At 45.1% G+C, this 27,075-nt stretch overlaps 2 long non-coding RNA genes across 7 annotated transcripts in view; one reads left to right on the top strand and one right to left on the bottom strand.

Annotated features, from left to right (window-relative positions):
- The window catches only part of LOC110352708 (uncharacterized), a 73,950-nt gene that overhangs the window by 35,076 nt on the left and 11,799 nt on the right, over positions 1 to 27,075 (top strand). For 4 of the 6 annotated variants that reach the window (XR_011808185.1, XR_011808182.1, XR_011808183.1 and 1 more), the window contains 7 exons: positions 11,158 to 11,211; positions 13,934 to 14,043; positions 14,700 to 14,833; positions 22,123 to 22,236; positions 23,616 to 23,720; positions 25,268 to 25,498; positions 25,657 to 25,977. This is a non-coding gene — a long non-coding RNA (uncharacterized lncRNA). Of the gene's footprint in view, positions 1 to 11,157; positions 11,212 to 13,933; positions 14,044 to 14,699; positions 14,834 to 22,122; positions 22,237 to 23,615; positions 23,721 to 25,267; positions 25,499 to 25,656; positions 26,451 to 27,075 lie in introns of those variants that run through there. The other 2 variants (XR_011808184.1, XR_011808186.1) reach the window with 2 other exon arrangements.
- Positions 17,717 to 26,108, bottom strand: LOC110352712 (uncharacterized). The gene is made up of 3 exons (XR_002402176.4): positions 25,976 to 26,108; positions 18,641 to 18,784; positions 17,717 to 18,007 (listed from the first exon to the last, which is right to left on the bottom strand). It is a non-coding gene; the product is annotated as an uncharacterized lncRNA (long non-coding RNA).

Raw genomic sequence — 27,075 nt, 5'->3', positions numbered from 1 at the left:
CCGTGTAGTTTGTTCACGGGAGATTGTTTTACCTGTAAAGCCGTTTATGTGGGTAATATTTTTCCAAATTCTTCAGCTATGATAACAGTACCAGGGGAGCCAAATTTTCTCGTATTCACTCTCTTTGCTTAGGTAAACCACTCGCTGAGATGAAACACGGATGTGAATCTGGAGTAACTTTGGGGAGCTTTTTTATAGCAACACACTTTTAGAGAAATAGATACTGGAAATGCTCTGCCTGCCTCTGCATCTTGCTTAAAGAGCAACAAGGGGACCCTAGGAGAGGAGGGAACACGGCTGCAGTGGGATGGGGAGCTGAAGTTTCCTGGTGTGGGTGGATAGCTCTGTGGATTTGCAGCACTAACATAGATATTGGATGAAAACGAATTTTACTCAGCCTTGTAAGTATTCTCACAATTCCTGCAACCCACATGGGGTCGTGACCCTGAATTTGGGAACAGCTGGGCCGGTGCTCAGTGCCTGGGGAGTGGCAGTCTCTCACACCACCCTGGGCCAGCCGTGCCAGTGACTTGCAGGTGATCTGGCACAATTTGTTGAGATTTTTTGATGCAGTGCAGACCAGGCTAGAAAACTCTCACTGAGGAGTTTGGGCCTTAATGTGTCTGGGAGTGGAGACCTTGCACAGTTGTCTCCTTACAGAAACCCGGGCCTTATCCAGTCTCTGCTGTGTGTGCCAATTAACCTAAGGCTCGCTTTTGATGGAGCTTTCCTGCTTGTGCACTTCCCGCTACCTTTCTGCTCTAAATGGCTGATTTCACAAAGGGGAGCTTTTTAAGCATTAATAGGATTTTTTAAGATCTTGACAAAGAAGCGAGAGTCCTAAATGCCTGCCTTCCTGCAGCAGTGAGGACACAGCCTTGGGAGTTATTTAAAGTAATATATTTTTAATTGCTTCTTATAGCTGGGATCTTCTGTACAATTCCTTTCAAGGTGACCTTTGCACAGCTGTGTTGCCTGGCCGAGCTGCGGTGTCGCAGTTAATAAGGGCACTCGTTGGAAAATCAGCCTCACCCGTGTTGGGTCTGCTGGCTCCCTGCAAAGCTGCAGTGGTTGGGAAGGTGTTAGTGCAGCCCTGTGAGGAAACCTCCGTCCCGAGGAAGGCTCTGGTAAATTCCTGAGGTGCTGAAGTTAGCCAGGGCTTCCTCATTCAGTCTTTGGTTGGGAGCTTGGTTTTCCTCAGCTGCAGGTTTTGGCCAACCATTCACCTGGAGGTAAGGCCGGCGACCACGGAGAGCTTCCCAAACGGGAGCAATGCGTCCCCATGCTTTGCCCTCTCTTCTCCAGAAAAGCAGCCAGTGGCAGGCGAGGTTTCTGACCTGCAGGTTGCTGGCTGCCCTCTGACCATGGTGCCACCTCAGGAGCCACAGGGAAGCGAGGCGGTGAGCACGGCCCCGTTCCTGCTGACAGGCGTCCACCTTGCAGCCCCCGCAGCTGGCAGCCTCGGTGGCAGGCACGGCACAGAGGCCCAGGGCTGAAGGAGCAGGAAAAACAAACAGCGCTCGCGTGGCAGGATGTGACTGCCTTGCTTCCATGATTCATATCCTGAGCTGCAATCCCCTGCACCGGTGCAGCCCAGTGGCCAGATCCTTGGCCCACTGGTTTCTCTTTGAGGTCCGGGAGACTTTCTGATATTATTGCTATTTATGAGGGAACTGCTTCTGGCCTGTTTTTTCTGGAGCTCCTGCTCCTGGCTCTCTCCGAAGATGAAAATTTCCTCAGCCTTTCCTGTGGGGCTGATCTGAGCATTCAGCAAGAGGAGACGTGGTGAGGTTTCTGGTGAAATGTTCATCCAGTGTGCACTTGCGTGCTGCAGAAATGTCTCCTTCCCCCATGCCCTCTTCTCCCTTGGCTTTTCACCCAGCTGGGGCATTTTCTGGCTCTTGAGTCATTAGGGAATTTTGTCAGGGAGCTTTTGGGGTGGGACACCTTTGGGAGCATTGGCTCCCTGCTAGCCTGCTGACACATCTTGCTTTCCTTCACTGCATCTGGGTGCTTTCCAGGTAGACTTGGGTTCATTCTGAACGACCAGAAATTCCCAGCTGCTACTACACAGACCTGCCTGCTGTCCCCACGATGTTCGCGAATGGCTGTCCCCACAATTTCTGGCCCAGGGAGCATGCTAAGGAGGAGGAAGGCATGAGATTCTTGTCATTGATGCCCACAAAAAATGAGTGCTCGTGGTATACTCACGGGGTCAGAAGAAAGCAGCTTTCCCCGGTGCGTAACTACCAAAACTCAACTTCTAAAAAAGTGCAGCTGTCATCTTCACAGCTCTCTGCCACCTGGAAAACTGAGGATTCATCTGTTTCCCTGAGAAGAGATAATGTTGTGACCATTCTTCTAATTGCTTGCGCTTCTCCTTTTAGAAAGACAAAACCCTTGGAGCTCCCAAGAGGTTCCTCTGCACCTGACAAGAGTTTTTATAGCCTGTTTCCTTTTCCCTGGCTAAGTTTAGCTCCTGGTTTCCCTTCGTCTCATCCCCCAGGCAGATCTCACAAGAAGCTAAGGTGCTTGTGTTTTCTTCCTGCCTGCATCAATTCATTTATCTTAATGAAGTTTTATATCAGGTTGGTGGGAAAAATATCAAAGGAGAAGAGAAAAGCAAAAATCCTTTCCCAAGCTATTGTGCCATTGAAATACCCACAGCAGAAGGCAGTTTTGCTGAGGCAGGATTTATTTATCACTGCAGGGATCTCTGCAAGAACCTGAATTTCTCTCCTATCTCATGTGGGCTCAGTTCCCGACCAGCCCCTTGTCTCTGATGTGGCCGCTGGTCTGTTCCCTGTGCCATTGCTCATCTCTTTGCCTCATGAGCCCCCGCTACCACCGGCAGCAGCTCCCAAGGTGACAAGGTGCAGCAGTCAGTGACGCTAACAGCTATGGAAAAGCTGAAGAAACCATAACAACAGCAGGAGAAATTTGGGCTCTTGGCTGCTGGTCTGAGCTTGACATCTGCCCCTTCCTTCCCCGTAGGCAATGTTCTGCAGGAGGAAGCTTTGAGGAGCTGCTCGGAGGGGTGCGAGCAGGCACTTGGAGCATTGGGGCTGCTCGGAGGTGCTGGGGAAGGAGAGCAGGAGGTGGCTCCTGGCTTCTGGGGCACCTGGCAGGGCACTAACCCCACCAGGTGGGCTGCAAGGGTGGGTAGCACAGCCTCTGTAGGGCTCTGAGGTCTGCCCAGACCCCTGGGGAAGGCTCAGGCCCTTGTAAGGTGGCTGTGTCTGCAAAACAATTAAATAGGGCAATTTTAGGGTCACCAAAAGTTCACGAACGCCCCAGTGTGATTGCACGGCATGGCCTGGAAAAAAAAAAAAGCCTGCCTGGAGCAGTGCAGCAGATCAAAAAAAGATTTGAGCTCTCCCAGCAGTTTGCTATCTCAGATCATCTTTTTCTGTGACATTAATTTCCTCGGGCAGAAGATTAAGCACTTTGAAATGAAATATAGTGATTTCAGTTTCTGCTGTCCTTGCACGCTGCCGCACTTCTCCGTGCGGTCTCTCCGCTGCCATCGCAGAGCCAGCGAGGTTAATAATGGTTCACCCGAAAATCGCGAGGTCTGTGTGAGGGAGATATGTCAGGAGCCCGCAGGATGAGCACCTCTGATATTTATATGGAATTAAATCCAGCCCCATGCACAAACAAGGCCTGGTCACCGCTTAGCAGGGACATTTCGTGGTGAATTTCAGATGGCACTTTGTGCTGGCTTTTTCCACTGGGTAAATTCCACTTGACGTGGACAAATCCCTCCCACGGCAGTGCCTGAGAGGCCGTGTGCTGTGTTACTGAGGGAAACTGCGTCTGACCCGAGGCTGGGGTGTGAGAAACCCAAGGCAGCATTCGGGCAGACATCCTAGCTTCCCCCTGGGCTGAGTGGCCCTCAGCCACAGGAGATGCTCTGACACCCACTGAGGGTTTTGAAGCCCAATTAGTTGCCGCTCCGAGTGAATTTAATGAGTCTAGGAAGTGAGAGGCTGCGGGCTCCTGCAGCCACGACGCAGAAGGGGGACCTGAACCTCTTGTGCAGCAGCAAGGCCAGTAATCAGGTTCACAGGCCAGCCCTGGCAGTCAAAACCCTTGCCTGCTTGTGTTAAGTGAGCCCGCCAGCCCCTGTGTACTTCTATTTTTAGGCTGCTTTTCTAGGGAAATGAGGCTTATACGGTCTCCGTGGCTGTCTGTCCATCTGTTGGGCCCCCCCCGCTCCTCCCCGTAACTTCCAAACTGTCAGCAAATTTTAGCCAATCTGGCAAGGCAGGGAAGCGTCTCAGAGACATCGCGATTTTTATGAATTTCATGAGGGCTGCTGGAAATTTCCCAGAGGCTCGATTAACGTCCCCTCGAGGTAAAGCTGTGATCGCTCAGCCACTGCCCTTTCTGCTTGCCCCGAGTAGTCGGCGTACAGAAACCATCTGCCCCGTTGTTGTGAGTGGCTTTAGACGAGTGGAGATTTTGGGGGAGATGTCACTGGAGACGTGTCGGGGACGGGAGGGGAGCTGTGGGGTGTCGGATGGGAAACAGAAGGAAGTGGGACCGCTGCGGTGAAGAGGTGATGGCAGCAAGGGAGGGATCTGGCAGGTATTGAGTGCTGAGAGCCATGTCCCTGGGAAACCAGTCTGAAGGAGGAGCAAACCTCAGGAAAACTGGGAATGTGGTGGTGAGGGGTGCGGAGTGACCCCGAAGCTGAAGCAGGGAGGATGGTGGGAGGAAAGCGGGGCTAACGTCAGTGGTAGTGCAAGGGGCAGAGCAGCGATCCGCAGGAAACTGAGTTCTGTTAGTGCAGCTGCTCGCAGGACAACTTGTTTTATCAAGTCCTTTGTTGGCAAGGTTAGAACAGGGAATGATTAAAGTTACTCAGAAAAGATGCTCCTGTGATTCCTGTGGGGCTGTGCAGTTGTGCTGACGGAGATGGCCGCTGTGGTTCAGGACCCGTTATGGCCAGAAAACATACCCACCTCCTGCCGCCTGGCGGTCCTCGCAGCACCCATTGCTCTCCGTCCCTTCCAGGGCTTGGTTTTTCTGAAAAGGACGATTGTTCTGCTGTGCCCACACCGCTGCGATGGAGCTGCGCTGATCAAACAGGGGCTTTGTGAGCAGCTCCTTGTCCGGCGTGAGGAGGAGCCTCCTCTGCGGCGCTGCGAGAGCTCGTCCTCGCCGGGATGGCGCTCAGCGTGGGTCATTAAGGAGCTCGAAGAGTCCATTTGGTCCAGACAAACAATGAACTGCTGACACTTTTGACTCTGCTGGGGCTGAAGAATACGAGCACACACATCTGAGCCCTGTCAGTGGAAGCACACACGGATTAGGTTCTTCTGGTGACGGCTGCAGTTTTATTGTGAATAATCTGATGGGAGCCTGATGGTGTCCAACACATCCATTCTTGCCTTGTGATTCTTTTGCCATCTGAAATGTTGTTAGTTTTAATGACATAATTATCCTTCATATTTTCAGTTAGATGTGTGGGTTGTTTTTTTTTTTTTCCCTCTCTCTCTCTTTTTTTTTTTTTTTTTTTTTGAGTTATAATTAGTTTCCCTGAGAGGCAGCAGCTTTAATGCTTGGTTAGTTTTCTGAGAAGCTGGGACTGAAAGAAGCTTTTGGGAAATGACAATTATATGTCCATGGGTTTTATTTGGTATGCTTTATTTTAGTCTTTGTCTGAGCTGAAAGCTCTTGTTGACTGGCAGAAGATGGACTGATTCAGTGAAATTAAGCAATTTCAGTCCTCCCCCCCCCCCAAACAAAAACATACAAAGAACTTGTATATTGACTGAAAGTAAAGTGAATTTCTCTTGCTGAATTTATACAAAGTACTTAGCTGGGGAAAAAATGCACACCCCTTCCCCCTGTCCCCAGGGCACTGATTGGCCCTGACATGATTTTTTTTTGATTTTGCTGAACTTTGCTGGAAGTTTATCTCAACAAAAAATTGTTTAATAGATGCGTGTGCTGTGCAAGGGAACAATATCCTACGAAGCAAGAGCAGCATAGATTATTCATTATCAAGGTAATTCCAACAAGATGAGATTATTTAGTCTGTGGATTTTGGAGAGAAAAGAAAGGAAGAGAATGAAAGACAGCCAGACAGACAGACATCTTGGCTTGTAACCTCCTTTTTTCTGCTCTCTGTGGACAGCCCAAGGTGGCCCATGCCTGACTGTGGGGCTACTGCACCCCTACAGATGCAGAGGGGCTCTGCATGGGTTTGTGAGTGTTATCTGTGGGAACTTGCCACAAGTCATACAGGTGGTTACCCTGGGAGGCTTAACACGTGTGGTTTCTTACCAATTGTGCTGTGCCCTGGTTTTATGTCATCGTTACGAAACAACAGAGAACAATTTTCAGGGGTTTACACCACAGGGTTTATGAAGGGTTTGTGATGGGGGTGCACTGAAGTAAGGACTCCTCCAGCAAGAATAGAAAAAAAAAAAAAGTGGTTTTGCCTGTAGTTTATGGTGTCATTCCAAAGCCAAAAAGTAAATCCAAGGAAGATGACTAGTTCGGGGAGCATCTGAAAGGTACGGTGTGTTCTGCCTGGGTGGCCAGTTTCGTTGGTATGTTGAAATGGTGGTGGAGCATCTACTTCCTGAGGCAGGGAGGGGACACATCTCCCCACATCCCCTCACAGTGGAAGCATCTTCCTCAAAGTAAGGGGGAGGAGGAACCAGTGCTTGTTCTGAGTTGCTTTACCCCTCCAATTTCTCCCAGCACCAAGCTATGCCAGGGTGGAGAAGCCAGGCTTTCATCACTTCAGGGAGAAGGCAAGTGGTTTCTCTCCAAGAAAGCCTAAAGCAGCTAGAGATGGAAAAGCCCTTGTAGGTTCCTTGGTCTTTCTCTCTCTTTTCTCTCTCTCTCTCTTTATAATACGTATGAGAATGCTGTGTCCATGCTAGGTTTGCATGTCTCTTGCAAAGGGTTTCCAACCCCTTGGTTCAAATGGAATATTATTCCCAGATGGAAAAGCTCATCTGCTGGCAAGGTCAGAAATATAATTTGTTTATATACATTCAGTTCAACTAAAAAGAAGAAAAGAGAGACAGAAGAAAATTCCTTCGCCATGTCGTACTTGTTACTTGTCAAGTTGTGTACCCTGCCAGTAAAGCCGTGCTCTTGAACAGGCAGGAGTGGTGTGGCCCCAAAGACCAGTGGTAGGAGCGAGGAGACACGGCGTCTGTCGCTCTGGCTTGCTGGGAGTGTGCTACATAGTTTTCATTTTCTGCATGCATGATTAAAATTAAAGGCTCAAAAAAAAAATAAAAATCTTGGCCTTAGCAGTGGGAACTGCACAGATGTGAACTGAATGGAAAGCTGACATTTTTCGCTGCTATGTCACCACTTCCTCTGACCTGAGGACAGATCTGTCTCAGAGGTTTCTGCAGCGCAGGCAAAGGCATGTTATCATTTTCAGAAATAATGGAAAAAATGTACGATGCTCAGGGTCTCAAGATGTTCATTCTTTGCCTTGTTTTGGGTGGGTCTAGCAGCTTTTCAAAGTCCCGGATCTGCTGGAGATTTTCTCCCTGCCTTTGAAGTTGAGGATCTGAGGCGCTTTCCCAAGCTGACCCACGCAGCCTTTCCTACAGCCCGTGCAGGCACACGCACACGAGCCCTGCACGTTTTGTGTGCATGTAGAAGAATACCCCCACGAACCACGTCTGCAGCTACATGCTCCATTTGGTAATGAGCTTCACAAATGACCTCCCGGGAGGAGGAAAGCAGGCAGCCGGGCTGGGACCCTGCAGGTTCCTCTGCGCAGCCACCCCCAGCGCCGCAGCTCTCTGCCAAGGGACGGAGAAAGTTGTCGGCTGGAAATCCAAGCGCTTCACGCGGTGCCTCGCTGCGGGGTCACCGGGGTGAACAGGCTAGAGTTTCACTTCCAAAGAGCTAGGTTCACATTTTGGTTTCGGTCACCGAGGGAATTATGTTGAAAGGGCTTTTAATCCCTTGGGAAGCTGTCCAGTCCCTGGGGATATCGCTGCTTAATCATGCAGGGTCATTCTTTCACAAGATAGGGCTTGTTCAGGGACTTTTATGGATTTTTGTTTGTTTGCTTACTTTTCAAGTGAGACTATTTTTCAGTTTAATTTGGGGTTGTTTGTGAAAGGCTTTTGCTTTCAGAAGGCTGTTGAAAGATTTTTGGTGTAGAAAAAATTGAACGTCCTTTCCTCTGGCTGTCAGGTACACAGGACCAGAAAACGCAGCTCGGAGAGGGAGACAGGTGAGCAAAGGGGAATGGGGAGCATGAGGGACCCAAACCACAATTGTCATAAGACTTTCAGAGGAATTTCCAAATTGAAATATTTGGGCTTTTGCTTTTTATGTGAAGTATCACATTTTTCCTAGCAGAAGGAGGGAGGAAAGTATCTGGCAGTGGGGACCCTTTTGTCCATCTCCCACGCTCAGAAGTATGGTTACGCTTTGAAAGAGGAGTTCACCTGGATACGTAAGGAATGACAAATGCATCAACCCTGCATGGACCTTTACGTTTCAGCTCCAGACTGAGCAGCCCCACACTTAGGATACAACGGGAACCTAGTTTGTTCTGCTCCAGTGGCAGCACTCAATAGCACATTACTGGCTCGTTAGGAAATTGGATGATCTGCTGAAAGCTCTAGGCAATGGGACACATTTTTAAGCAAGTAAGGAGTATTCAAATGTTGCTAGCAATAACAATCTGTAAATTACAGATGAGGTGCACTGAGTGAGCAGTGTGTTATCTCTCTGAATGTTTAAATTTTTGCACATTTTGGCAAGTTCCTGAAAGAAGGCAAGAGCTGGACTGTCAGCACTGATTTTAGTTTTGCAGTGCTATGGTTTTCTATTTATAATGGACATGAAAGAGGTCCTGAAGGCAGTGTGTCTTGTCACTGAATTAAAAATCCACTCATATCTGCAATGTTTGCTTTAATTTAAATATTTGTCATGGCTAATGAAATATAGCCCAAGAAAGAAGGAGCAAGGCAAGTTTCCCAGGCCCCATCAGTTTATTTGATGCCTTCCTATTTGTGGACAAAACCAACATTCTTGTATGAATGGCTGTGATGCTCTAAGGATGGCAGAACGGGTCGCGGTCTGTCCCTACAGGGATTTCACTGCTTGTACCCTCGGATATTAATGTGGAGAGCCTGGCCCATCTCATTACTGAGCCCTGACCGGGTTTCCAGTTGCAGAGCCGCCCACAGTCCCTGGTCGCAGGAGGCATGTCTTTGCAAATAAAAACCAGGCAAGCTCAAATCCTTAATAAGCATTAGAGGCTTCTCTTATTTAGTTCTCAATGTATATCTCCGGGCAATGCTCAGACTCTCCAGTGACTACTAATTAATTTGTTTTCTTATACTTCGTTGAGATTTGGATTGGCACCGACGCCCAACAGGGAAAAATCTAGCTGTCAAAAAGTGAATGTCTGTAACAAGAGTAAGGTGTAGATGGAAACCACATAGTTGTCACGCAGCAGCTATGTCATAAAAGATGCTATTACCTCCATACTCCTTCCCATCAGGGAGAGAGATATTTTGGGAGGACAGAAGATGTGATTCTGGGAGACAGCTACGTGGAAGCTGTCACTGTATGCTCCATGCACTGAAATGGAGCAGGAAAAAGGCTGTTAGAAATATTTTAATAAACATTAAGTGCATGGACAAATGACAAAAATATCTAAGCGTTAGTTAAACACGACTGGCTAGTCTGTGCAGCACTGTCCAGTTGAGAACCGCAGGACTCAGAGTGGGAAGTGGAGGTTTTTTTCCTAGCCCTGAAACCAGTTTTCTCTAAAACCTCAGCGAGTCGTATTTTCCACTGATTCCATGCCCTGTGAGCCAGCAATACGTGCCAATACAGCTTCCAAATCTCTAAAATGCTGCTGTTGGCTGACATAACCCCCAGACTGTTGTCCCTTTCTGTGTCTGGATGTGCCCCGCCAGCCTCAGGCAAGCCTCGGTGCTCAGGGGACAGCGCTGCTGCTCCTCGTCCAGCTGTCTTCTGCCTCTGCATTCGCACCTAGTGCCAGGCTCCCACAGGCAGCACTATCTGCTGAAATACCTTGGTAGCAAGCTCTGGGCTAACCACTCTGCAATAAATTAACGTGGTCCAATGACCATAAAGGGTAATCCTGATGTGTAGCATCTCTCTGCATACTAGTGCTGCACCATGGGTGCCCTGTCACCCCCTGGGGTCAGCACAGATGGTGAGCTCCTTCCAGTCATGCTTGCAACATCCTATTTCCTTTGATGCTTCAGGGAGCCTGCAACATCTCCAGAAGTGCCCTTGAAAAGGTTCAAGAGAAGTAAGTATATCTATGCTTGAAATATGTTGCCTTGCCAAAAATGACTCGAATGATGAAGGAAGAAAGTGTGCAAGTGACTCGTAGATGGTGAAAGACAGAAAGGAGGCTGATGTACAGCTCATTCAGCACAATGAGCTCCCTGGCTGTGTGCTGCTCAGCCAGCCTAGCAAGGCAGGCACAGAAACCAACCTCGAGCCTCCTTGCAGCCAGCGGAGTCGCAGGGAGGTGGTGACGGTCACGTGCGTGACAGATTTTTCCAGTCCTCCTTGTACAAGTGAAAAAACACCGAGCTGTAGTCTCTAGGCCCGCGCTGGAAATACAGAGACAGCCCTTCCCCGGGATGCAGTAGGAGGTGTGGGGGCTGCCTCCTGCTCCTTTTTAGCAAGAGAACATCTCTACAGCTCCCCGTACCACCTTCTGCAAAATGACAACCAGCATATGACTTGGGTTTGAAATCCTTGCAGCTGATGGAAAAACAATTAAGATCTCATTAAAATTCTATGTGGAGAGCCAAGAAAAGGAAGATAATGTCAAAGGAAAGGTGATACGTAGGACAGTATGGAGAATTCTCTTAAGTTAAGCCTGTCATTAGGCGGGAGCACAGAAGGTGCTAATTGTACAGTGCATTTCATTCATCCCACAAAGAATAATTAACACTTTCCCTTCTGCCTTCCTTTCATTTAAATGAATGGATTCAGTTCATATGTTCTCTTCTTCAGGCAGGAGTTGTTGTATGCTGGCTTTGCATGGGCAGAAGAATTTTACTGCTGCATTTCCTCACCTGCTGGCTGTTGATACGGAATTGTTCGTAATCATGTGAGGCACTGCTGATTTCATTAATCCCTTTGTGTCTGTTGCTGTTGCAGAAATTGTTGACCAGAGATGGGGAAGCATTGGAACAAGCGTGCCCTAGGTTCCAGGTGAGTGCAAGCTTAAATCCTGCCCTAAATAGGGAAGGACTTAGCAGAGAGAGCTCCTACCCTGAGAGTGTGTGTGGCTGTGCTGGCGGGGAGGGAGCATGATGCAAACAGGCACTGCTCCGTCCCATGTGGGCTGTCAGCAGCCTGGCAGGGTGCTGAGGATTTTTCCTTGAGATCTATTTCCAGGCTGATCCAGCTGTTGACTGAGAAACCAAAGCTCTTGCAATGCGTGGACTCTGACCTGCCTTGCTGCCCTGACCGCCAGCAGTCCTGAGAAATGTTGTTGTGACAGAGTGACAGCTGTCTTGTAAGCAGATCTTAGCCTTGCCAGGTCCAGTCTGAGTTTATGCACACAGCTTCCTGACCTCCCACACTCCTCGTGAAATTTAACTAGAGACGATAGTCTTCACTTCCTTGTAAACGGGAGCGAGATCTCTGCGTGCTATGATGCAGCTGACGTTCTGCACACTGGTGATGACTACACTTCAGGGCTGGGGTGAAGTGAGCCATATCCATGTTGCCTTTCTACTTCACAGGAATAATTCAGATTAATTAGTTAAAGATAACAAAGCATTGTGACATTTTTGTCTGAAAATGCTATCTGTAAGTAATAACAATGCTTTACATCCACTGATATTTGTGCAGGAATCTTTATAAAAGAAGTTATGCTTGTACAAGCTGGTGTGCTTGGTGTTACCTGAAGTTCTTCATCCAAATTCGTATCAGAGACAGCCCAAACAATCTCTCACTCCCTCTCCCTTAGTCTAAGTATCTTCAAAGTTTTGGGAAGCTTGCCTTAGGATGTTGTGCTCCTGATGCCTGTAAGAGGCATAAGTATGCGGCTGGCTGAGGCTTGTTGTAGCTGACACAGCCACCCCCTGTCCTGTGACCCTCACTGTGTGCATGGCACCCGTGTGGCTAAAAGGGGTCCTTTCATCCCCACAGCAGATGTGCTTCTTGTTGGAGCTTTGGGCATATAAGAGTATGAAAAATACCAGCTTATTTTCAGCTTTGTAGACACCTGCTACCATTTACATAGGACGTGGGCTCTGAAAGTGCTGAGCCAAATTCCCTCCAAAGGTTTGCGTGGGCTTTTGAGGCAAAGGTGGAACATGCTCTCACATCTCTTTGTCCTTTGACGCAACATGAGGCAGCAATGTCCCACCTTCAGCCCTGCTGTTTGCACCAAGGTGGGGCAGCCTTAGCTGCCAGGGCCATACGTACACCCACACCATCTCATCTGGCCTGGCCTGTACAGTCCTTGGTTTCCCCGTTAGCCCCATGACCGGGCCATTTGTGTTGTTGCATTGTTTCTTCACACCCTCTCCTGACCCACTATTGCACTCAGTCCAAGCTGGCATGCGGGTAATCTGACCGAAACTGGGCTTGAGGGAGATAGGACAGAGTTCAGAGCAATTCGAAGGGGATACATCAGATACAGTCTCTCACATTTCTTGAAGCACGGAGGCCATTCCCAAGCTAAGCATGACCAGCCGTATATGAAGTCAATTATGAAGGTTGTTCTTCTTTGGGCCAGTCTACCTTTGACTTTGCCCAACCTATAATTTCATTTATAGACTCTTCACCACCCATCTGTGAAGCTTATGTTCATCTGACATGAACCAGAAAGCCATAATATAACCAAACACAAAAATCAGGCAGGGTAAGGAGATAAGGAGATTCCTTCAGTGCTTAAATGGAAGCTAAAATGGATATGGTTGCTGATGATGGAAGTAACTAGCATGCTTGTAGGCCCAGAGGGATGTGTGTGAGGTGTAAGCTGGTAGTGTGTTCTAGGGTAAAAGGGGATGTAGGGTGCTACTGTAAGAGAGGCTCTCTGCCCAGCAAAGAAGAAATCATATTTTCTTGGGGTCAGGGAGTTGTTGGCTTATGGGATCAGTAATGCTTGCAGATTTAGATAATAATCCTACAGGCGTTCATATCATAGAATATAGTGTGGTGAAAACATCTGAAGAAGTTCATGGACAGATGAGGAACAATCACCCATCCCAATCTTTCCAACTGGCTGAGCTGCCTGTCTTGGTTTCGTGCTTTCATAAACAGAAACGGCAGATAAAATTAATGAAAGTGAAAACTGCAGGTTAGTGGTACCAAAAATAGCCATTCCTCTCCTGCTGGGAAGGTATTTTATAGCATTATGAAAGGCCAGTGTGATTCTGGACACAGTTCCTTTGAGGCATTTCTGTAGGAGTCGTAAATGCAACTCAAGTCACCAGCGCAGAAGAGGGAGGATCTCTCTTGGCTTAAGGACAGGAGACCACCAGCTTCCAGCATTTCAGGCGTGTTGCTGATTTTGTATGAAAAAGACTGGAAAAAAAAAAAATATGGTAGGCACCCAAGTCTAGAGGCTACTTTTAAACCTTGTTTTGTTTTTCCTGGTTGAAATGGAAGAAACATTTCTAATATGCAGTCCATTCTTACAGGCATATTAACTTGAAAGTTAATCATAGTTCTGGCCCCAGATGGTTACAGTGCATCTGCTTCTCCATCTGTGGGAGTCTTTAAGGATACTTGATAGCTGTCCAAATAAGCGCTTAAAAATTGTATCATATAAAGGCAAAATAACAAGATAGCATAATCTAGAATGATACCAAAGGAAAGGGAGGTGGAGTAAGTGTTTGAAGCCCTCAGCTGCACCCTATGGATTTCACCTGAAATACAGATCTGTTGTGTGGCATACATAAAGCTTTTCTCTTTGTAGGTGTGCTCTGAAGATGTACCTACCTACTTTCATCAGGAAATTGTTATAGAAATATGTTTCCTGCTTTGCCATGGACAAGAAGCTTACAATTATGAAACAGATAAACACATGTAAGTGAAACATATTTCAGCCATATTATATTTATTATGTTATATATTATCCTGTATTGAAACATGATGTAGCTGTCAGTAAGCGTGCTTGTTTTGCAATTTGGTTTCAAGACAACCAGCACTCTTTTCCATACCAGAAGCCCTTGATAAGGCAAGAAGAATGGTGCAAACTATTTACAGTCTCCTTCTGTCCTCCCTGTAATCCCAGGGAAGATAAATATAGAAAGGCTGAGATGTAGTATTGATGAGCAAATGTGGAACAGGCCTCACTCAAAACATCATTAGATCAACTGGTGGATTAAGATGGAGATGGAGCTAATTGAAATCCTGCTTGGGGGGGGCTGCTGGGTCCCTTGCAGGCTTGTAGAGAGGCCAGTAATGATGCAGGCTGAGGCTGTGGGAAGTTTAAGGTGATATGAAGCTTGATCCAAAGCTCAGTGAAGCTGAAGAAAATCTCCCACGGTGCATGAATATTGCATGTGTTATGGGACTTTCTCTTTCTGAAGCACAATTATCTCAAATGCAGAGGCACAACAATTCCACTAAACCTCAGCCTTGTTCTGCATGAGGGTTACGTAGGAGAAGAGGTAGGAAGGAGGTGCTTTTCCTCTCAAAGTGAACGTGATGACAAATTTGATTTCTGGATTATTCTCCAGAGTCATATCCAAGGGGACAGAGAAGCAGGAAGGCTTCTACATTGAGTACCGAGATATGAAGAAGATAGGGTGCCATTATGCCGGACTTGCGAAAAGCAAGAACAGAAGAATAGAGGAAGAATAGAGGGACACAGGTATGCCCCTTTGCCTCACCCTTACCACGCCTGCTCACGAGAAACGAGTGTCGTGGTTTAACCCGGCCGGCAGCTAAACACCACGCAGCCGTTCGCTCACCCTCCCCCCTCCCTCTCTGGGACGGGGGAGAGAAATGGAGAGTGAAGCCCGTGAGTTGAGATAAAGACAGTTTAATAAGACAAGAAAATAATAATAACAAAATAATAATAACAATAATAATAATAATGATACAATGGTGATAATACGAAAGTAATAGTATGTACAAACAAGTGATGCACAATGCAATTGCTCACCACTCGCTGACCGATGCCCAGCCTAACCCCGAGCAGTCCGGCCCCCTCCCCCCGGCTAGCCACCCCTATATATTGTTTAGCATGACGTCAGATGGTATGGAATACCCCTTTGGCTAGTTTGGGTCACCTGTCCTGGGTCTGTCCCCTCCCAGCTCTTACTGCACCCCCAGCCTGCCCGTTGGCAGGACAGAGCAAAAGGCTGAGATGTCCTTGGCTTGGTATAAGCACTGCTCTGCAACAATTAAAGCATTGGGGTGTTATCAGCACTCTTCTCATCCTAAGCCAAAACACAGCATTCCACCAGCTACTAGGAAGAAAATTAATTCTGTTCTAACTGAAACCAGGACACGAGCCATCACAGGCAGTCAGCAACTGCATGTCTGTCTTGGATGCAACTTGTTCCCTCTCTTCTGGAACAAGCTGTGAGCACAAAGTATTGCATTGCAAATTAAACCTTTAATCAAGGTCGAGCTTTACAGCTACACATATTAAGGCCCTGTAATAATAGTTTACAAACAGGAATCATGTGTTTTGCTTTGTGGTTATAATAATCAGTGGTATTTGGGAACAGTTCTACCATCACAGAAACTCACTGCTGCAGCCTGAAAAATCCTTGTTTTTCTGATATGAATCAAAGAAGGGCTGCTAAGCATGACTGCTGGGCAAAAGATATGGCTGTAGTCCATTGAACAATAGGCAAAGTAGGTACATGGAAATCCAAAAGTAATAATACAGCACTTTGGGAATAAATACTGTTGTGTGTGACACCAGCGGGGACAAAATGTTAGTGCAAAATGTGTAAATAATACTGCGAGCAACACTAGGGGATAAGCATCTGTATTTACAACACTCCTTACAATTACTAATGCCATACTCAGCAATTCTGTATTAAAATTGGTATTTGTTATTTAACACGTTGCTGGGACTGATTTACGATTTGATTCCAACTCCTAAATGAATTGCAATTATTCTGGCAGTTATTAATTGTGTAAATTGATGTGCTGCAGTTTATCTCATAGTATCCAATCTGTTTTTTATGGCTGCTATTTTATTGCTGTGTGATTGCTCTAGGATTGGCTATGCTTGCCAATACTTAGCAGTTAAAAACATGTTTTAATATATTTGTTGGCTTAAATATAAGGTTGGAGGCAGGGCTTGTTTCATTTATAATCTGGGGGTTTTTCCTCTTCATCTTCCTAAGTTTGTTCTATTACTTTCTAATCTGGTTGCTACAAGTCTGTGGTATATTGATCTGTTTCATACAAAAGGAATAATAATAATTTTCCCTGAATATGTCACAACAATTAGTGATGCATCTCCCTTTTAGGCAAGAAGAAAGAATCCAAGGAGAAACAGTGCTCTCCAGTGAGGGGGAGAAGTGTCACAGGGGCAACATCGCAGCACTGTTATGAGCATCTCAGCCTAATGGGGTTGGTGGACAGGAAGACCATGGCCTTTGCTAACACTGCAACCTTTTCCTTTGAATCCCTTTTTCCTGGAGGGATGCCTCCTCTGGGGAGGGCAGCAGTCAGAGCCAGAATCAATATCAGGGATCAAGGAAAACATGGGAAAATGGGGGTATTCCTCGTCTGTCTCCAGCAGAGTGAGAAGAATGAGGCTAGCTGCCCAGCTCAAGGTCAGACCCTCTTTAGGAGAACATTAGAGGGCTAATATCTGGAGGGGAAAAAGACCATTTTAAGCAAAGGGCATTAAACCAAACAGAATACGTTTATATTGGCAATTAGAAAAACTTTCTAATTGTCAAAGCAATGGCAATCTACAACCAGTAGGAGTAACGGGAGGAAGAAAACTACCTGGCTGTAAAGCGGAGCTGGAGCAGAAAATCACAAATCTTTCTGGGCATTGTGCCCGTGATAGAGCACGGACTCAATAGCTTGTTCACATTGCTCTGTGAAGTTCACCCAGGGTGCCACGAGGCTGAGTGGCCATCTGTTTGTGTTTCTCAATGATAGGATCCTTACCAGTAACTTCATGCTGACTGGTGGATATTCTTTGAAGAAATCGGTGGGTGAGCCTACCGCACAGGGTCCTCCCAGAGCAGGCTTACCACGAGGCATGACGAGGTCCTGGTACTTTGTACAGTTTCCAGCTATTCTCCTTGGTCTTGTGGTGACAATGTCTGGCAGAAGGAATTACCCAGATCTTACCTTGCACAGATCTTGGGCCTTGCCAATGGGTTCTGTCATTTCCTGCTCAGGCTCAGACTGAACTAAGCCTGAGCTGAGGCTGAGAAGATCTGGCCATCAAGTGCTGGAGATCTTCATCTTCACTGCAACCCTGGGAACACTCTAGCAGGTGCTAGACAGTCTGTGAGCCCCAATCCTTTGTGAGCTTCTCAGTGGTTGGTTATTGTGAGCTGATGCGTTGGGTCCTGCTGGTTTCCATGTACTTCCTAGTCTAATGTCTCTGAAGTTAGCGTGTTCAGCAAGCACATAAATGGCCTTGGACTTCAGTGAAGTATGAAAAACTTAAGTCTAGATTTCTGCAATGCTCCTCAAGTGTTGCTTTACCCCTGTGTCTCCACCCCAGTCATCAGCCAAAAATTACGTGGGAAACAGGAGCCTGACATCAAGGTAGAGTGTCTGGTGATTCCTTTATTATTTGGGGTGTGCTAAGGCTTTGATCATGAAGCCTCACAGGTTTAAAATGCCAAGAAAGAAGGAGAGCATGCTATGTTCAGAAGGTTGCAGAGTTTCCATAATATCTGCTCTCTGGAGCCATGTGGAAATCCTGCTAAGCCACCCGAATGCTTTCCAGATCTTATGCTGCACGGAAACATCCTCAAGGCTGTAATGCAGGGTTTGGCTTATAGCCAAAATTATTTCCAATAATAATAAGCTGATTGATTACTGCCATCAACTGCAAGGAATGACAAAGAAAGAAAAATATATTTCAACTATTTAAGTAATGAAAGGAAAGAAAGTGAATAAACTTTTCCATTCCGGGATCAAAATATGGGTTAGGACAGTCCTGAAAACCCAAGTGTGGAAAATTCTAGGTTCAGACACTGAAAATATATTTAAACAATCTGAAGTCACTGTTTAAAATTTGATAGGGAAAGTGGACATAATCTTAGTGGCTCAGAAACATGGAATATGCCTGTGACATAGTGATCTGCAGCAACACTTTAGGTACTTTTTATCTCACACCGTTCTGGGGTCTGCACGAGGCCTGAACATGTCCTGTGTGACGCTTTAGTCTCAGAGTAGATTACTGCAGTATTTTATTTTTTTTTTACCTCAGGACATACAAACTTCAACCTACTAACTTTGTCATCTAAAGATTTTCCTGATATATATGAATTCCTCATCGCACACACCAAAAACTGATCGTGACTGGAGTGTCAATAAGCAGCACGTGAGAATGCTCTGTCATTTTGATAGTGCTGGGCATGCTTTTGCTTCCCTGCATGTATGCTTTTTGTAATGGGATGAAATGGGTAGGACTCTTGTGCTATGCTGAAAGACAAGAAAAACACGAGAATATTTGTACCTTGTTGATCCAACGTGGTGCAGAATAGCATTTCGGTCTCAAATAGGCTCACGCTCTTTGCCTTGAGCTAAGGCAGACTCATGAAAGGAACACTGGCATCGCAGAAATGACTCCCACCAGCTTGAGCTGCCTAGGAAACACAGGCTGAGGAACAGATTACAGAAAGAGCAAGAGACAAAAAAGGGAATTTGAAATGTCTGGAGGAAAGAATATGAAGAGGAAAATATGCCCTCTTCTGCTGAAGGCTTAATCGAGTTTGGCTTGAACTTTCTGGCTTGAGGAACTTTGGATCCTGTTACCCAAATGCCTCGTCACGTGTGTTGACTCCAGGAAAGCTTGTCCAGTTGTAGGGCACTGTCCTGTCCACTGCTGATTGCTTGTCTTGATTAAAAAAAAAAAAAAGTGAAGGCTCTTTCGGGGTGAACTTAAACGCTTCTGTGATCAAGGTGGTGAAGTGAGAGTGGCTACAATGAGGGAAGACTGAAAATCATGAAGGAGGATGGTAGCAAGGATGAACTTGGTCATCCTGACTTAGTTCTTTGGGGGATGGATTAGTTTGTCTGAGAATGGAGAATGTGAGGGTATTTGGAGGGGAAATGGGCAGCAAAAGGAACGAGCCCATGTATAAACGTGGAGCCAGATTCTTCTGAGAGGAGCACAGGACAAGAGGCAGCAAGCACAGGTCGCAATGATAAAAACTCTTAGTTATCAGGATTTTTTTTTCTCATTCTGAGGGTAGTGCAGCAGTGGAACAGTTGCCCAGAGTTTGTAGGTTCTTTAGCCTTGGAGAGCCCCAAATCTTGACTGGATGAGGCCCTGAACAAATGTGACCTAAGCAGGAAAGTGGTTGTCCCCAGATAACCTGCAGAGGTCCCTTCCAGCATGGGTTATTCTGTGATTCTGAGCCAGATCCTACAGCTGGTGATGAAAGGACTGTGGCTATCTTGAGGATGTGCTTGAGGATGGGGCAATGCGAGTCTCTGACTCATGACTGAAGCCACTGAAGAATTCAGTGCATTTCATGACTGTACGTTCAATTTTACACGGAGTCTGAAAGCTGAAAACTTGTTGACTCTTCAAGGCAAGAAATGATTTGCTGACTCATATCACTAATAAATGCTGGTATATTTATCCTGCCCAGCACTGGTACCTGATCCCTTTGACACTTTCATGATGCTTTGGACCAGAGTCAGAGATTAGTTTCCTTGAAAACTGCTTTTCCAGACAAGCTCTGACCCAGACTCTCAAATCTCCAGTTCCCTAGCTGAACCTTGGCATGCAAGGGAAAACTTCAAGCAGATGGCAGCCGGGTGGATCAAAGTGACTGCTCTGGGCTACAGCCTGCTCTTGAGGGAAGAGCTGGGCACAACATTGTCTGTTGGTTCTTCATTACAATGGTAGGCTCTAGGCTGTAGCGGATGAGCTGCTGGATTGCTGTTTACATCAATATTCTCTGCTGAAGTGCAAAATAAGGGTCAGCTCTGGTATTTCATCAGCTTTATATGGGAACATAGTCACTGATGCCCACTGTTCATACTGTGTTGTGACTGGGACTCTGGTGTGTTACACGGCGTTTCAAAATTGAGAGCAGCAGCTTCAAGTGTTAAGCTTAGTTGTAGAGGTGTTTTGTTAGCCATAAAACATACATACAACAGCTTCCTATAACTAAAGAATAAGAAGTAGATGTCTCATTAGCTAGTTGAGCAAGTGCCACTAGCAGTGGGGGCAAACGTACTTCGATTTGGACAAAAGTCCATATCTCAGTTGTACTCTAAATACAGCATTTCATGAGGTTTTATTTGTCCTTTCTGTGATTCTGTGAATCACTGTATGACTTGATAACTTAGAAAGAGGCTTGGAGGTAGTAACAACAGCACGTCAGATCGCTGCAGCAGCTGCTTGTATGTTTGTGCCCCCAAAACACTTTTTTTTTGGTCTTGGCATGAACAAGTGCATGTGTGTGCAGTGCTTGCAGACTGTTTGATTACCCCTGTTGTGCACAGCCTGGCAGAGACACGGTGTTTCCTACACGAACTGCCATCTCTCCCAGCTTGCGAGTGAAAGGCTAAACATTAAGCAGAGACTAATGAGATTCCAGTTCTGCAGCACATTTTATTTTTCAGCAGTTTGTGTTCTGCCATATACCCAACACTGTCTCCTAAGGGAAAAAGCAACATAATTAACATGGGATAGATTTGCTTCAATGTTCTCTGTTTCTTTCCATTACTGTATTCGTCAGAGGAACTATTTAGAGAGAAGGCTTTTCATAGCATTATGTTTGGTCCAAGTTTGTTTTCTGTTGATTTTTTTTTTAAGGAAGCGCTATTTTAGAGGATATATTTTCAGAAGCTATTGGATTTCAGCCATTTTGGATATATGGTGAGACGGGAAGAGACCAGGCACAGGCCACCAGCAGCTGGGGGTCAGCACAGCACCTGTGTGAAAGGTAGTCAGGGTGCTAGGGGAGGCAGCAGCATCCTTGTCTGCCCAACTACAGCATCCTTGTGTGCCCAGCAGCGGTCACAAAATTTTCCACTGGACTGGGACCCACCAAGGGTAACTGCTCTCATCAGGGACCAGCACCAGCTCTTCCCCAGTGGAAGAAATGACAACATCTATCTCAAGATTCGTCTTTTTAACACCAGCAATTTAATTTCTTCCTCTTCAAAAAAAATTGATTTGAAGCCCTAACTTTCAGCTGGTTTTCCATAAGCATATTAATTCTTTGAGAAGTAATTCAATTTTTCAAGTTGCTATTTAGTCTAATTAATTTTCCTCCTCATCAAACGTACTTTCCCAGATGATGGGGAGGTTCTCCTCTGGAAGAAGGAGATTCTTTTCTGACACAGAAAAGGTTTTAAATCAAGACTTCCAAAGTGTGTGGTTATCTAGGGGTCCCCAATATTTCAAGCAATAAGTTTGAAAAGTTATAAAGTGACAGAAAATGCTGTGTACCTGTCCTCTGATCCCTGATGCTATTTATTTGAGGTATCCTAAATTGGCATGCAAGATCACTCATTTTTGGCCCAAACCTTATTTCTGACATTCAAAAACCTTGTTCACAAACTTCTGCCCCAGATCAGAAGGTTGCCAAGATGCCAAGTATGAGGTTTAAAACAAACAAACAAATAAATACTTGGATCTTTCAAATTGCTTCCTGCTTTCTGAACTGTCATGGTTCATGTTTTCAAGCATAATCACATGGAAATCTAATCGTTCCTGTATTTTGGAGAGCAAAGACTTCTTGCCTGCCTCCCTACTGAACTAACCCACTAGGGTAAGGAGGTAAAACACTGCACCACTGTGGGAGCTTGCCCAAGTGGGATATATCTGCATTAATTCAGCCCAGGCCTGAGCACAGAGCCTGGGTCCTGTGCTTACCTTGACTCTCTACATCCAAACTAACACCAACAAGCCACAGGCAAGTTTTCAGATCTTCCTCTGTATTTGTCTAATCTTCTCCTTCCTACGTTTCTGCACAGCGTCTCCAGTGGTCACAGGTGTGGTTCCGTTGTGCCTAACTGCTGCTCTTTGCCAAACCATTCTGCAGGCTCCATCAGCTGCCTCAGCGTCCTATTGTAAGGGAACTGGGGGAGGTAAGTGCCACACTTCACATATAAGGTACAAATCATGTTATTTGTGTGATCTCCTGGTTATATATTCCATATATTTCCTTATTTTAGATTTACTACTTACTCTTGCTATAAACCAAGGGTGTTAGTGCATACTTCCTCTCTTCCTAGACCCGAACACCCAAAGGCGCAGTGAGTTTTTACCAAGCATTTCTTAAAGAACGACTCAGTATGAGAAACCCTCTCACAAAACCCACACAAATCCCTGTAATCAGCCCTGCCAATTCACTGCAGACTGCAAACAGCTATAGACAGGATTCCAAACAGTTAATTTCAAATAGCTCATTTTCTCTCATCTCTGCACAAATTCCTGTCATGTTGCATTACATGTAAACAACTCAGAAACTTAATGACATGCCTTTCAGTCAAAAACTGGTATGGTTTTTCAGTCTGAGCAGATTAATTGCAGTTTGTAACAATATAGACTGATGCAGTCTGATTAGGGTTTCTATTGCTCTTTGAGATAAAATATTTTATGTGAATGTAAAGCCAAGATTTCTGCTGGCACGACTTTATTGACTTCTGCGGGAAAATAAAATACCCATGTAAAATCCATAATACGTTATTGTTTGTGAGCTGTTACAGTAAAGAAATTTTATAAGCTTCTGTAAATTAGATGTTAGATCAGATTCCAGTCCCTGTGGAAATGGTGCTGTCAATGAAGTTAGGCAACAGGAATATTTTACTGTGGAAGAGACACTTTTGAATGAATCTTTTAGCATTTGATGGCTTTGGAGGTGTTTTGTACTTCCGTTTTTCACTGCCTTCTTTTTCACTGACTTTGTCTTCTTCCCGAATATGTTACTCTTAAAACTGATAATCAGTCTCTTAAGTTTCATTCCTCTGCACTTCTAGAGTTGTTCTATTCTTAGTACTGCCATTGCTTGTGTTTTGTAGCAATCCTGTAGAAAGCTTAGGAGCTCTGCAACACAAATCCCACTATTTGCCAATAGGATTAATGTGAGGAACTCCACAAAGCTTCTTTGAATACATTCCTCACTGAATAATACATGTATGTCCCTCAAAGCTTTAGGATGAGATTTTCCTCTTCCTTTTTTGTCTCCTATTCCTTTTTTCTTTCCTCTCTTTCCCTTCCTCTGTAGCTTTTTAAGGCAAAACATAGAAGAAAAGAAATTCAAGTGGATAAATACGCATAGTTTGATTGTGGTTGGGTTTTTTTTTGGGGGGGAGAGGAGGAGTGGGAAATCTCTCCGAGGAGACATATTAATGCGTAGCTTCTTGGCTCAGTCTCTCCCTTTGAAATGTTTTTGTTTTGTTTGTCTTTTGTTCTGTAAGAAAAAATAAGAAATAAAAAAATCTCAAGTTGCTCTTTGTTTTTCCAGTTTGAAGAATGCCATGACTAGGGGTGATCACTGCTCAGAGAGGTCAGAAGTATTTTGTGATGTTTTGAATCCCATACGACTGTACCGGGGGACTGAAGTTTTTTGGTGAGTATGTGGGCTTGCCAAAGTAATTCCACCCTGTCCATGCTGCTGGACTAAAAATGAAAGTCACAGATATCCTACAAAAACTGCCAATGTCTGGTTATTTTGCCCCGTTATCAGGATTCCAACAGAATTTCACTTTGCAGGGCTAGCGCATTTTATAGAACAGAAGACATTTTAAATATAATATTTGCAATATTACATTTCAGTACGATAATACTGCCTGACAACAGGGACCAAAGCAAAAGTACTAGATAGAAAAGTACAAGCTGCTGCACTTTGAACTAAAGCTGTGCATGTTGGCACAGGGGAGCATGTGCTTCACATCACCAGTGGGACGTTTTACATATAGGTCACATTAAACCAGTCTGCAGAATTGGAGATGTTTAAAACAGCATTGTAAAATCCTGAAACTGTAAAAATTAGGGGAAAAAAATACACTATTAAAATATAGAATCGTCAGTTTATTATCTTTCAAAATCCTTTCCAATATAAGTAGATTCTTTAATCCTGTCCGTTTCTATAAGATATCCTGTTTATTTTAAATACTCGCTCTGAGCGGGTAAAGATTATATTTTTTTGTTTGAAAGGTTTTGAAAGAAGCTGTTTCCACACTGCACATAATAGCGTGGTTGGAAGGACAATTACTGCAAATTCTTCCATTTCTGGGTGTGAAGATCCCCAAAGGCAGCATGAACCGCTATTGCTCTCCATGTGGTTTGTCACTTGAGGGTTGGGTTGGCTTTTTGTTTTTGATTTTTCCAGCCTATCTGCTGTAAACCATCACTCCTTAGGCAAGTACATTGAGTTTCTATCTTAGATTGCATGCTTGCACATAGCTTTTCTTACTATGAACAACTTCAGATGAATTATTACTTAATTGTTCAATAATTTTATGCAATTGTAGGACCAATTAATTTCTCTTCGGGTGACTTTAATTACTTTGAGTGATGAATATTGAGGCATAGTACAATATGTTCCTCCCATGAGAATGTTCAGCTGTTCTGAAGTCAGAGGTTGTTAGGAATATAACAAAGCATTTGACAGAATCGGGTTTTCATAAAAATTAAAAAAAAAAAGAAACAAAACACACACACACACAAAACACATCCAAAAAACACCCCTCATAAAGACTTTTTAAAGGGAAACACCAATGTCAGTTGAATATCATTGATCATTTGGGCAGGTGGATAAAGTCAATACTTTTACAACTGTGGTAGGCAGATCATGAGGGAACTGGTACTACTGGAAGAAAAAGTGACTTTATTTTCCCTAACTAAGCTTTCCCAAAGCAATGTGGGTTAACAGGTCATGAGGTAAGTGCATGTGCAAAAAAAAAAAAAAAAAAAAAAAAAAAAGCCTAAATAAGAAAATAATGGAAATCAACACTAAGAAGGGTTTTTAAAGCAACTGTGATCCTTTTCAAACTTGCCAGTTAAGAACTGTTCCCAGTAGTATAAGCCAGATTCAACTAGAACATTTATTTTTTGCAATCGGTAGTTGTAAGTACCAGTAACTCTGAAAACAAGAGGTTGTATTTTCTTCTTCAGATTGTTTTGTGTACTGAATGGGAAGTGGATCGTTAGTATACTGAGCACAGGGACCTCCACCTCTGGCCTGTCCATCGCTTCCAACAGTGGTTGCCAAAAGCTGTGGTCACCTAACCACCAAATATAGTCCTACATGAAGTTCCCACAAGTGCATGTCTACACTGTGAAATCCCCAAGGGTGGGCAGCACTCAGGGCTGTCATCAGCAATCAGTCCTTTAGGATTTCTTCAGGTGAGTACTTCAGACACAGTGAGGACAGGCATGGATTGCTATTCCGATAAATATGAGGGGGGTCTATTTGGAACAGTTGGTTTTGTACCCTCAAGGCAGAAGACAAAAAAAGAGAAGGGAAAAAACAGGAGTAAACGGTTTTCTGTACTGATTCACAGGTCTGCTTACCATCAAATTTAGCATTGTGTTGGTGACATGGACTTGTTACAGCTAGAAGCAAAGAATGCAGAAAATAATGGATTTTGACTATAAAGCTTGAAATTCTCACAGGTTTAGTGTTTTGAGTAAGGCGATGATCCAAAGCCTATAAAGGCAGAAGAAAAACAGCCTTTGGCTTCAGTGGGCATTGCGTCAGGCCTTCACATGACTAGCTATCAGCAGACTTCATTCTGTATAATTCTGTATGAAAGAAGTGTTAGTTCTCTGGCATACAGTCAGCCGAGGAGGAATAAGATGCTCCGTGTGTTTGCAACTTACCCTTCTGGCGAGCAGACATCCTCAGCACTGAAAGCAACAGAGATGTTCCCTCACAGCCGGTGGAAAGGCACCTAGCTGTGCTCTGCAACTGTTCCTTCCCGCTAAGTCATCACAAGAGAGAGAATTAGCAGAGACCTCGTTGTCACATACCCAAATCTGAATGCTGGGTTATATTTAAACAAGCAGAGGAAAGAGTCGAGAGACTCCATGACCCTGGTGAACTGGGGATCAGTTGTTCTAAACTGGAAGGCAAATGTCAGACGATCAGATTACAAGTGTCTACCAGCGTGTTTTCCCTGTGTGGTGGGTCAGCTGGAGTTCAGGCCCTGCAAATACTGAGGAGGTGGTTCCAGAGCAGTAAGCACTTGAGCAATTGCTAACACCGGTGGTCTGAACTTGGGCAGGATTTCATAACATGTCTGCAAGCCAAAAGCTTCTTCGACTGCTAATTTAATAAAGAAGAGTGAACCACTGGGTAAGTCCCTTGAAGATAGACTAAATCAGGCTAATTTGTTATATAATCCCTTTTTAATGTGGAGAATTAAGGTGACGGCAAGATGACTGTGTTTAATACTCCAAATAATTACTGGTGGTTATTGACATTAAAGATGGGAGAGAGCAAGTTAATTTCTGCTTGTTGTTTTCAACATGTGCCAAACTCTTACTTCACACCAGTGAGGAAAGGCTAGAAGTTGTGTATTCCATATGCATGAAGTAACAGTTGGCACAAATCACTGAGGGGAGAAAAATAAAAACCAATAAAGCCCAGCAACCCAAACTGTCACTTGCTGACAATTTCTTGACTCTCACTGCTGAAAAAAAAAAGTATAACATAAAGGCTTCATGCAGAGTACTCCACCTGAATAAACCCACATTTCTGGTCCTCTCTGAGGCAAACGCTTTGCTGAGAAGGCAGCTATAGCCTCAGCTGTCCAACCTTCTCCTTTCCCTGTCACAGGCAGCCCCAGAGTGAGGTGGGAGTGAAGCAGTGGAGGATGAGGACAGCACCCAACTCAGGTTGAGGCTGTTGTGCATAAACTGATGCATTGCTAGGAATGGAGGTGCTGGGGTTCTTCATGGGTAACAACGGCTCCCTGCTT

Source organism: Anas platyrhynchos, chromosome 3, assembly GCF_047663525.1.
Source record: "Anas platyrhynchos isolate ZD024472 breed Pekin duck chromosome 3, IASCAAS_PekinDuck_T2T, whole genome shotgun sequence".
NCBI lineage: Eukaryota > Metazoa > Chordata > Aves > Anseriformes > Anatidae > Anas > Anas platyrhynchos.
Note: the sequence above shows the minus strand (reverse complement) of the source record. Positions and strands in the feature narration are given on the sequence as shown.